This window comes from Mustela nigripes, chromosome 1 (genome assembly GCF_022355385.1).
Source record: "Mustela nigripes isolate SB6536 chromosome 1, MUSNIG.SB6536, whole genome shotgun sequence".
Taxonomy (NCBI): Eukaryota; Metazoa; Chordata; class Mammalia; order Carnivora; family Mustelidae; genus Mustela; species Mustela nigripes.
In genome coordinates, this window is record NC_081557.1 from 136,394,842 (window position 1) to 136,404,211 (window position 9,370).

The window sequence follows — 9,370 nt, forward strand, 5'->3', positions numbered from 1 at the left end:
AGGAAGGCAGCTGGAAATCCAGTGCTATCTCTATTCAAAGGCCTTAGAAACTTTATAAACTTCATCTACCTTAGTGTGAAAAGTGTGTGAAATTTGCCTTCCTTATGGACGATTAATCCTAAATCAAATTGAGGAATCTCTATATCTTATGCAAGACCCACAGTAGCATAACAAAAAAAAAAAAAAAAAGCATAATATTTATAAACATTTCAGTGATCACAAAGTGTTTCCTCTGCATTTTTCAACTTGATTCTCACAATGACCTCATTTTATTATCCACAGTTTACAGATAAGCCACCTGAATTAATGGAGGATAAATTCAAAAGCAGAGAGACACCAGATCAAAGAGAAATATTGTTAATGCAAAGACATATTTTAGAGTTACCCCTTCATTTAATTTTTTGGACCTGGGCTGATTTTCCTTTAGGAAAATGTTCTGTAAGTCTAAAGCCTCAGCATGTTACTAGGAGAATGAATTGAATGTCTATGTTTTCTTCCGGTCTATGAAAAGATTATTACATCTGTGGTTTTAACAACTATGAAATGTGGTGCTCATCAGACTTAAATTAAAATGATATACTCTAGTATGTAAAGAAAAGATACCATTGGATGCCTGGGTGGCTCAGTCAGTTACGTGTCTGTGCTGCATTGGGCTCCCTGCACAGCCGGGATCCTGCTTCTCCCTTTCTCTCTCCTCCCTCCTCTTGCTTTCTCTCTCCATCAAATAAATTAGTTAAATCTTTAAAAAAAATACCAAAAATGGAATAAAAAATATAATACAATAGCTTACCTATAAAATGTTATACTAGGCCCTAGTAGCTAAGGGAAGGAATTGCTCTTTAGCCCCTAATTTTTCCAGTAATAAAATACATAGAAAAAAATCAAAAGTGCATTTTCTTTTATATGCCCATGTTTGAGAATGAAATCACCAGAATGAAAATCAAGTGCAATACTCTTATGAGACAAAGGTCACAAAGGGTGATTGGTTTTCCCTTTAGCTGTTGAGATGTTAACCATCTTATACATTTTTATAGCTTACAAATTAATAAATCTTGTAAATAAATAAGGTCTTTAATTCTGGATCAAGTTAAATTGCTCAAGAATCTACAGTGACAACTGTAAACATTACACAGATGCGCACAGTAGCACACAAATCTTTCATTATAATCAATAATCATATCTACTCGGATTTTTAATACTCTTGTCAAAGTATGGTCCCCACTTCCCTTCCCAACACACACACACACACACACACACACACACACACACACTGTGTTTCTTCTGGTATTTCATCTCAGAAATGGCCTCATTTTCAAGGTGCCTGGGTGGCACAGTGGGTTAGGTATCCAACTCTTGGTTTTGGCTCAGGTTGTGATCTCAGGGTTGTGAGATCCAGCCCCACATCAGGTTCCACGTTGAGCATGGAGTCTGCTTGGGAGTCTCTCCCTCTGCCCCACTCACACTCTCTCAAATCAATAAATAAACCTTTATTTAAAAAAAAATAAATGACTCCATTTTCTGTTTGTCCAATAAGATTCCAGTTAACAGCTTCGAGCTTTATGTTTCCGCATGCTCCACATCAGCAATTTCCATCAATTCTATCATATACATATAAATAAATATATGTATAGATATACTTATAGATGGATAGATAGATAGACATGGCCATAAACACTTCCACTACCCTAATTTCAGCCACTAACTTTTCTCACATCAACCATTATGATTGCCTCCTAACTGATTTCCCTGCTTCTTTATCTGCCCACCCTGGATTTACTGTTCACACTGCAGTCCATTTTCAAAATGTAAATCAGATTGTATCACTCTCCTGCTTTGTATCAGATTCTATCACTCTCCAAGTACATTGAAGTTTTCCAATGTACTTGGAATAAATTCCCAACTTCTTACTGTGACTTTCATTGTCCACGAATCTGTCTGCTGCCTACCTTGCCCATCTCCTTGAAAGCCACTCTCTTGGGATCTCTGTGTGCAGTGGGGACTCTCAGGTACCATCTGCAATATCTTCTTGTCCATTTCCTTCAACATATGCATCACAAAAATCCTGTTTCTTTACTTATGTTGCTTTTTTTCCACTACAGGAGATGAGCACATGAGGGTAGGTTCCTAATCTATGAAAGAGATTTAATAAATAGTTGTTGAAAACAATGAGATATATGTCCCCAAGAACTTTATGCTTTTTAAACTTTAAAGATTTTAAGGAAATAACCTCTACTTCTAAAAGAAGACTGTTAAGTCCATTAGGAATGTTTATTTTTTTGAGGGGAAGGAGAGAGTGAGCATGAGCAGGGGGAGGGGCAGAGGAAGAGGGAAAGCAGAATCCCCACTGAGCAGGGAGTCTGGCAGAGTTCCATCCTAGGACCGAGGATCAACCTGAGCCGAAGGCAGGTGCTTAACCCCCTGAGCTGCCTAGGCGCCCTAATATCTACATCTCTGAACTAAGCCCTGTAATAATTATTGGCTTTGACCTTGCTCCTTGTACAACATTTTACAAATGAGAAGACTAAAGTTTAGAAAAGTTAAATAATTAGTACAAGTTTATATAAATAGGAAGTGATGAAATAAGGCTGATGGGGAAAGACACTATCATTTCCATGGTATGGGCTTTCAATTCCTTCCTTCCTTCCTTCTCTCCTTCCTTCAACAAACTTCTATTTAGAACCCACTATATGCCAGGTACTTGGTAGTTACTTGGTGGGATGTGGTCGGTGAAGGAAGTAAATGGATTAACATATAGTCCCTCCCAGAGAAGAGCTCAGAGCCCATTCTCCAGTGTAGAGATATAAGTGATATGTATCACCTGTGCAGTGATAAAAAGTATTCTTTGGCTAAAACCGATCACCCATGCATACGAGAGTTTATTTAAATTAGGATGTAGCAGAATTGAAATCTGGCGAAAACACATCCTGTTAAGAAGTGACTTGTTGGGGCGCCTGGGTGGCTCAGAGGGTTAAGCCTCTGCCTTCGGCTCAGGTTAGGATCTCAGGGTCCTGGGATTGAGTCCCACATCAGGCTCTCTGCTCAGCGGGGAGCCTGCTTCCTCCTCTCTCTCTCTCTGCCTGCCTCTCTACCTGCTTGTGATCTCTGTCTGTCAAATAAAGAAATAAAATCTTAAAAAAAAAAAAAAAGAAGTGACTTGTTGAGTATTTTTAACACTTTGAAAACAATATACAATAAAAATTCCAATAACTAATTAATTCACAGATTCAGAGCACACCACACCCCAGCTGCTTAGGAACCCACTTGTGGCAGGAAGTGTTACCAAACACATTGAGTCATTAAGCCTTCCTAGTTGGGTAAAACAATTAGGTTCAGCTGCCACATTTGCTCAAAATTGCTTCATGAAGGCTTCTTTCAAGTTTCAATGTGTTATTTATTCTGTCTTGTTCCTTGCCTCAGCAAATGCATATGTTGACTCCTTGACTTTGTTTAAATGTTATTTAACACTTGCAGAAACCCCAACAGCCCAACCACTGTCCCTTCTTTAATCTAGCTTTACCTCTTCCCGGGGAGTAGTTTCTTTTTTTTTCTTTTCTTTTTTTTTTTTTTTTTTCTTTTAAAGATTTTATGTATTTATTTGACAGAGAGAAATCACAAGTAGATGGAGAGGTAGGCAGAGAGAGAGAGAGGGAAGCAGGCTCCCTGCTGAGCAGAAAGCCCGATGCGGGACTCGATCCCAGGACCCTGAGATCACGACCTGAGCCGAAGGCAGCGGCTTAACCCACTGAGCCACCCAGGCGCCCCCGGGGAGTAGTTTCTTATCTCCTTGTCCTGTGCAGGCTGGTGTTCTATCCGCCACTTCAGTGACCTGCCCCTGGATGTCTGTGACTAACCCACGCTTGGCTGGACAGCCAGCCGGGGCTGGAACAATGGCACCACAAAGAGAAGGGACACCAGTGTCACTTGAACTGATGGGATTATGGAGGAGAGGAAATAGAGGGCAAGCAAGAATGAGTCACATACAGGGGCTCTGACAGAAAATAAGCCACAAGCCCTCTTGGCAGTTCTTCCACCTTGGCTTGTCTCTTGCTCACGCCTCAGAGCAGGGCAAGCTCCCTTTCTATAAAGTGCTTCAGAAACAAACTCCAGAGCATGACGTGAGCTAGCATCATTCTCCATCTGCTCTCACCACCGCACCCATTGTCCGTCCTTCTCTCAGTATGTGGCATATCCCACACTCTGACCCTCAGTCCGCAGTGCATGTGGTTCGCTTTACTTGGGTTATTCTTCCCTTTCTGCCCCCACTCCCTTTCCAGGTACCCTTTGTTTTACCAGTCAGGCCTCAGATTACACATCTTATGGAGGAACCTTCCCGGAGAGCCTCCACCAGGCAAGGAAGGTCCCATGGTCGTATGATCCCAAGGTTCCTCGTGCCTCTCTCCCTTCTCAGAACGTTTTAATAATTATTTCTTCAATTGACCATAATCTCCTTTATACTATAAATTTTGTGAAGACAGTAATCATGTCTCTTACGCCTTCTAGTGTCTTCTGGTGTCTTCTAGGGCCTAGCAGAGTTTGCTACAAAACTGAAACTAAACAAATATCTATTTACTGGATAAATACATAAATTCTTAAAGAGATCAAGCTATGCTTCTCCGTTGACATCTGATATGCCACCATTTAAGGTGAGCTCCATCATTCAAAAATAACTTGCTCCAAGTCTACATCCATTAAGCTGCAACCGCTTCTATAACTGCAGGAAAAACTCGTGTTTATGGATGTACATGGATCTGAGGGAAGTATATTCCTGAGCTTGAGGAAGAACCCATCACCACTGCCTACTTCCTCCAGTTCACATGGAACCTGGAATAGAGCTCTGCTGACTCTGAAGCAGAGTAGCTGAACTAGTCAGGACTTGCTTCGTTGCAACTAAATAAACCGAACAGGAAGAAAGGTACGAAGGAAGGGCAGAAGGAGGTGGGGAGGGAAGAAGGAATAAAAACTAATTCACAAAATAGAGTTGGCTTCTTTCCCAACTTCTTCCGAAGACTCCGCCAGCACCAGGAAGCTCCATCAAGTCATCCATCCACCTGTGGGTCCCTTTCTTGCCACAGCCCTCTGTGTTAGCCTCATTCTATCCGGTGAGAAATCCGGTGAGAGATTTCTGCAGACACGGTCAGCACTCTCTGTCACTGCCCATGCATAACTTCCCAAAGAAAGAAGATGTATCAGCCTGCAGACTTGGGTCAGGTGCCTATTCTCAGGCCAATCACTGGCCATAAGAAAATGGGGCATTAGGATAAGTTACACCTACAATTTTTTTTTTTTTAATCTAAAAGCCTAGAACATGTAAAACCCCCAAGTACTTTATAGGTATCTATAAAGACTAGAAACATAGGTAAAGATACTCCATGTCACCCAAAACATATTCAATCTGTAATAAAAATAAAATAATACTATCTGTGTTTTCAGGCTTTATAGACTTCATGGACCAGAGTTGTGCCTTTAAATAATGTTCCATAATCTGAGTTAAGGTCAAGATCTTCTTGTGACTTTTTCCTAGCTCGATCCTTGTTTCTGGAAGACATTCCCCAATCATCCCTCGGCCAGAATTGGATGGGAATCAATGCCAAGATCTCAGTCTGGGACTCTTTAGGCTGTACACAATTAAAGCTACAAAACCGGCATGCTTCCATATGAAAAGGGAGTATTTTTTTTTTAAGATTTTATTTATTCACTTTACAGACAGAGACCACAAGTAGGCAGAGAGGCAGGCAGAGCGAGAGAAGGGAAGCAGGCTCCCTGCTGAGCAGAGAGAGCCCGATGTGGGGCTCGATCCCAGGACCCTGAGATCATGACCTGAGCTGAAGGCAGAGGCTTAACCCACTGAGCCACCCAGGTGCCCCGAAAAGGGAGTATTTTTGAGAAGAAGTCTCAGAATAGTGACGGTTCAGAGTAATTTGCCGTCTTGTGACTTGTCCTCACTACACTGAATTAGTACATTAGAAAACCATTCTTTAACTCAGCTCTCACAGTCTAGTGTAAGAAATTCTTGCTACATAGTTGACAATTTGTTGTGTCAATAAATCATTGCTAAATAAACAGGATGAAAGAAGGAAAGAGAGAAAGAAAATGAAATTCTTGCTAAGGGGCAAGATGCCTTGGGTCCTGATCCCAGGATCCTGGGATCAAGCCCAGAGTGGGGCTCCCTTCTCCGTGAGAGGTCTGCTTCTCCCTCTCCCTCTGCCCCTACCCTCTACTGCTTGTGCTTTCCCTCTCGCTCTCAAATAAACAAATAAAATCTTAAAAAAGAAAAAAGGAAAGAAAGAAGTTCTTACTAATTTGTAAGCTAAGGGGTTGCCATAGACTACTCTTAGATTACATGATAAAAAAATAAACTGGAAAAAATGAATAAGATTCAGAAGATCATTCGCTTTGGTAAATGAAATTGTCTGGGGGAATAGCTGCCTGGACTCTCTAGTTCCAGAGTTATTTCACATTTTCAGTCCAGCATAGCATTCCTCACAGCAGGAAAGTCACTTCATTTCTGAGATGTTGTAAGTGATGCTGTAACACGATTCACTAGGACCAAAATAAGAAAAACTGATAAAATGGCTGATAAATATAATTTTCATATAAAATTTTCAATCAAGTTTAAAACAAAATTTTAAAGTTTTTGTTCTTGATAAATCTACTGTTAGACTGAATCAATAACTATTTGAAGTTTAAATGTGCATTTCGTATTTCTATTGGTTCAGATTAATTTACTGAATATAACTACCCTCTACATTTTATAGAAAGATATTTGTAAAAACTGTGTATATCCACTGGTATAAATAGAGGGAAATAATAGCTTCCAATGATAAGGATAAGTATTGGTTCCAAATTGTCCATTTCCCTGACAGTTTATTTGAAAAATATTAGTCAATTAATTCAGAAAATCAAACCTCAGTTGTCTTCTTCAATTTTCAGCTTTTTGTTGCTGTTGTTTCTATTTTGTGTTGGGCAATTTCCTGGGGTTTCTTGGGGCATGACCTGAGCTAAACATGTTTAATCCTTGAAACCTCGTAAAGTAAGCGTTAATACCCCCGTTTTACAGAGAAAGAAAGATACACTCCAGCAACGTGTTCAAGATCCCAGAGAAACAGCCAGAGTCTGACTCCAGACTGAGGTCCGCACAGCTCCTCTGCCCTTTCCTCAGGCCTCGGGCCCTCAAGCAAAATAGTGTCGCCGCCTATGGTGAGGGAGCTACTGCCGGATGGTGAATTGGCTCCCTCATGGTCTCATCTCAACTCAAAGCTTTTTCTCGCGGCTCTCTATTCCAGAAAATACGTGTGTGTGTGTGTGTGCGTGTGTATCTCCTCTTTAGCCATTCATCTATTGGTAGATACTTAGGTTGTTTATCTTAGCTATTGTAAATAATGCTGCTATGAACATAAGCTTGCATGTGTCATTTTGAATTAGCCTTTTCATTTTCTTCAGATACATACCTGGAAGTAAAGTTGCTGGATTGTATGGTAGTTCTGTTTTTAACTTACTGAGGAATTTTTATACATTTCCATAGTGGCTACACCAGAACATGAGAGTTCCCTTTTCCCCACATCCTCCAACCCTTGTTATTTCTTTTCTTTTCTTTTCTCTTCTCTTTTCTTTTCCTTTCTTTCCTTTCTTTTTTAATTTGAAATACAACTTTATTCTGATTCTAAATGAAAAGGAATGGGAATGACAGTGACAAGATTTCAACACTGGATATTGTTACGGGACTATAGCAGTCTCGTATCTGAAACTCAGGAAAGAAACAACTGCGTTCCAAAACAGCTAAATATGCAGGTCCAAACAATGAAGGTACTTTTTAAACTGTCACATTCACTCCGAAGCCCATTCATCTCCTTCAGCATCCCAGAGATTAAGCACATGTTCTGCTGAGCTATATAATAAAGTGGCAAACGCGCTGCACCACTGACATCACAGGGCAGTTGCCTATAAAACTAGACTTCTGACGCTGCGCTCCAGCTGCATGTTCTCACACGTCATCATGCTCATCTGGGAGAGCAGTTGTCTGAGCAACCTCTAGATCGTGCTCATAATGTGCTGCCAAAGCTGGGTCCATGACACCCTCTGGCGGGGCGAGAGCAGACATGGCAACAAACTCCAAGTTAGGGTCTCCAATTAGTTTTCTAGCAAGCCACAGGTAGGGCTTTTCAAAGTTGTAGTTACTTTTGGCAGAAATGTCATAGTACTGAAGATTCTTCTTTCGGTGGAAGACCATAGATTTTGCCTTAACTTTCCTGTCCTTAAGGTCTACTTTGTTGCCACACAGCACAATGGGGATATTCTCACACACTCGTACCAGATCTCTATGCCAGTTAGGCACATTCTTGTAAATAACCCTTGACGTGACATCGAACGCTATAGTGGCACACTGGGCTTGGATGTAGTAGCCTTCCCGCAGGCCGCTGAACTTCTTCTGGCCGGCCGTGTCCCACACGTTGATGGGTGGGTCCCCTGTTGGTGTGGAACACGAGCAGGTGGACTTCCACACCCAAGGTGGCTACATACTTCTTCTCAAACTCCCCCATCAGGTGACGCTCCACAAACATCGTCTTCCCAGTGCCACCGTCGCCAACCAGCACCAGTTTGAACTGGACTTGGGTCTCTCACTGGGCAGCCATGGTGCTAGTGCTTCCAGAAACGTCTCCAGCCCACCTGACTCTCCTTTCTTTTCTTTTTTTAAGATTAATTAATTAATTTAGGGCATGAGCAGGGGGAAGGGCAGAGGGAGAGGAAGAGAAATATTCAAAGAGACTCCCCACCAAAGTATGGAGCTCGATCCTATGACCCTGAGATCATAACCTGAGCTGAAGTCAAGAGTTGGATGCTTAACCAATGGAGCCACCCAAATGCTCCTCTTTTTGCAACAACACCATTCTGACATATGTGAGGTTATATCTCCTTGTGGGTTTGATTTGCATTTCCTTGATGGTGATCCTGAGCATTTTCCATGTACCTCGTGGCCATCTGTATGTCTTCTTTGGAAAGATATTTATTCAGGTCCTCTGGCCATTTTTTAATTGGACTGTTTGAGTGTTGAGTTGTAGGAGTTCTCTACAGAATTTGAATGTTAACCCCTCATTGTATCTATCATTTGAGAACATCTTCTCTCATTCATTAGATTGCCTTTTCATTTTATTGATGGTTTCCTTTGCCGTGCAAAACCTTTTTAGTTTGCTGTAGTCCAAGTTGTTTATTTTTGCTTTTGTTTCCCTTGCCTGGGGAGGCATATGCAGAAAAGAGTTCCTTCACAGTTGAATTCTACCAAATATTTAAAGAGTAGTTAAAACCTATCTTTTTCAAGTTCTTTCAAAAAAAATTAAAGAGAAGGAAAAGCTTACAAACCCATTTTACATGGCCA

The 9,370-nt window shown here is 41.1% G+C and overlaps 1 pseudogene; it reads right to left on the reverse strand.

Annotated features, from left to right (window-relative positions):
• Positions 1-7,981: 7,981 nt before the first annotated feature.
• On the reverse strand, positions 7,982-8,630 carry LOC132013712 (GTP-binding nuclear protein Ran-like; annotated as a pseudogene).
• Between the last annotated feature and the right edge of the window lie 740 nt (positions 8,631-9,370).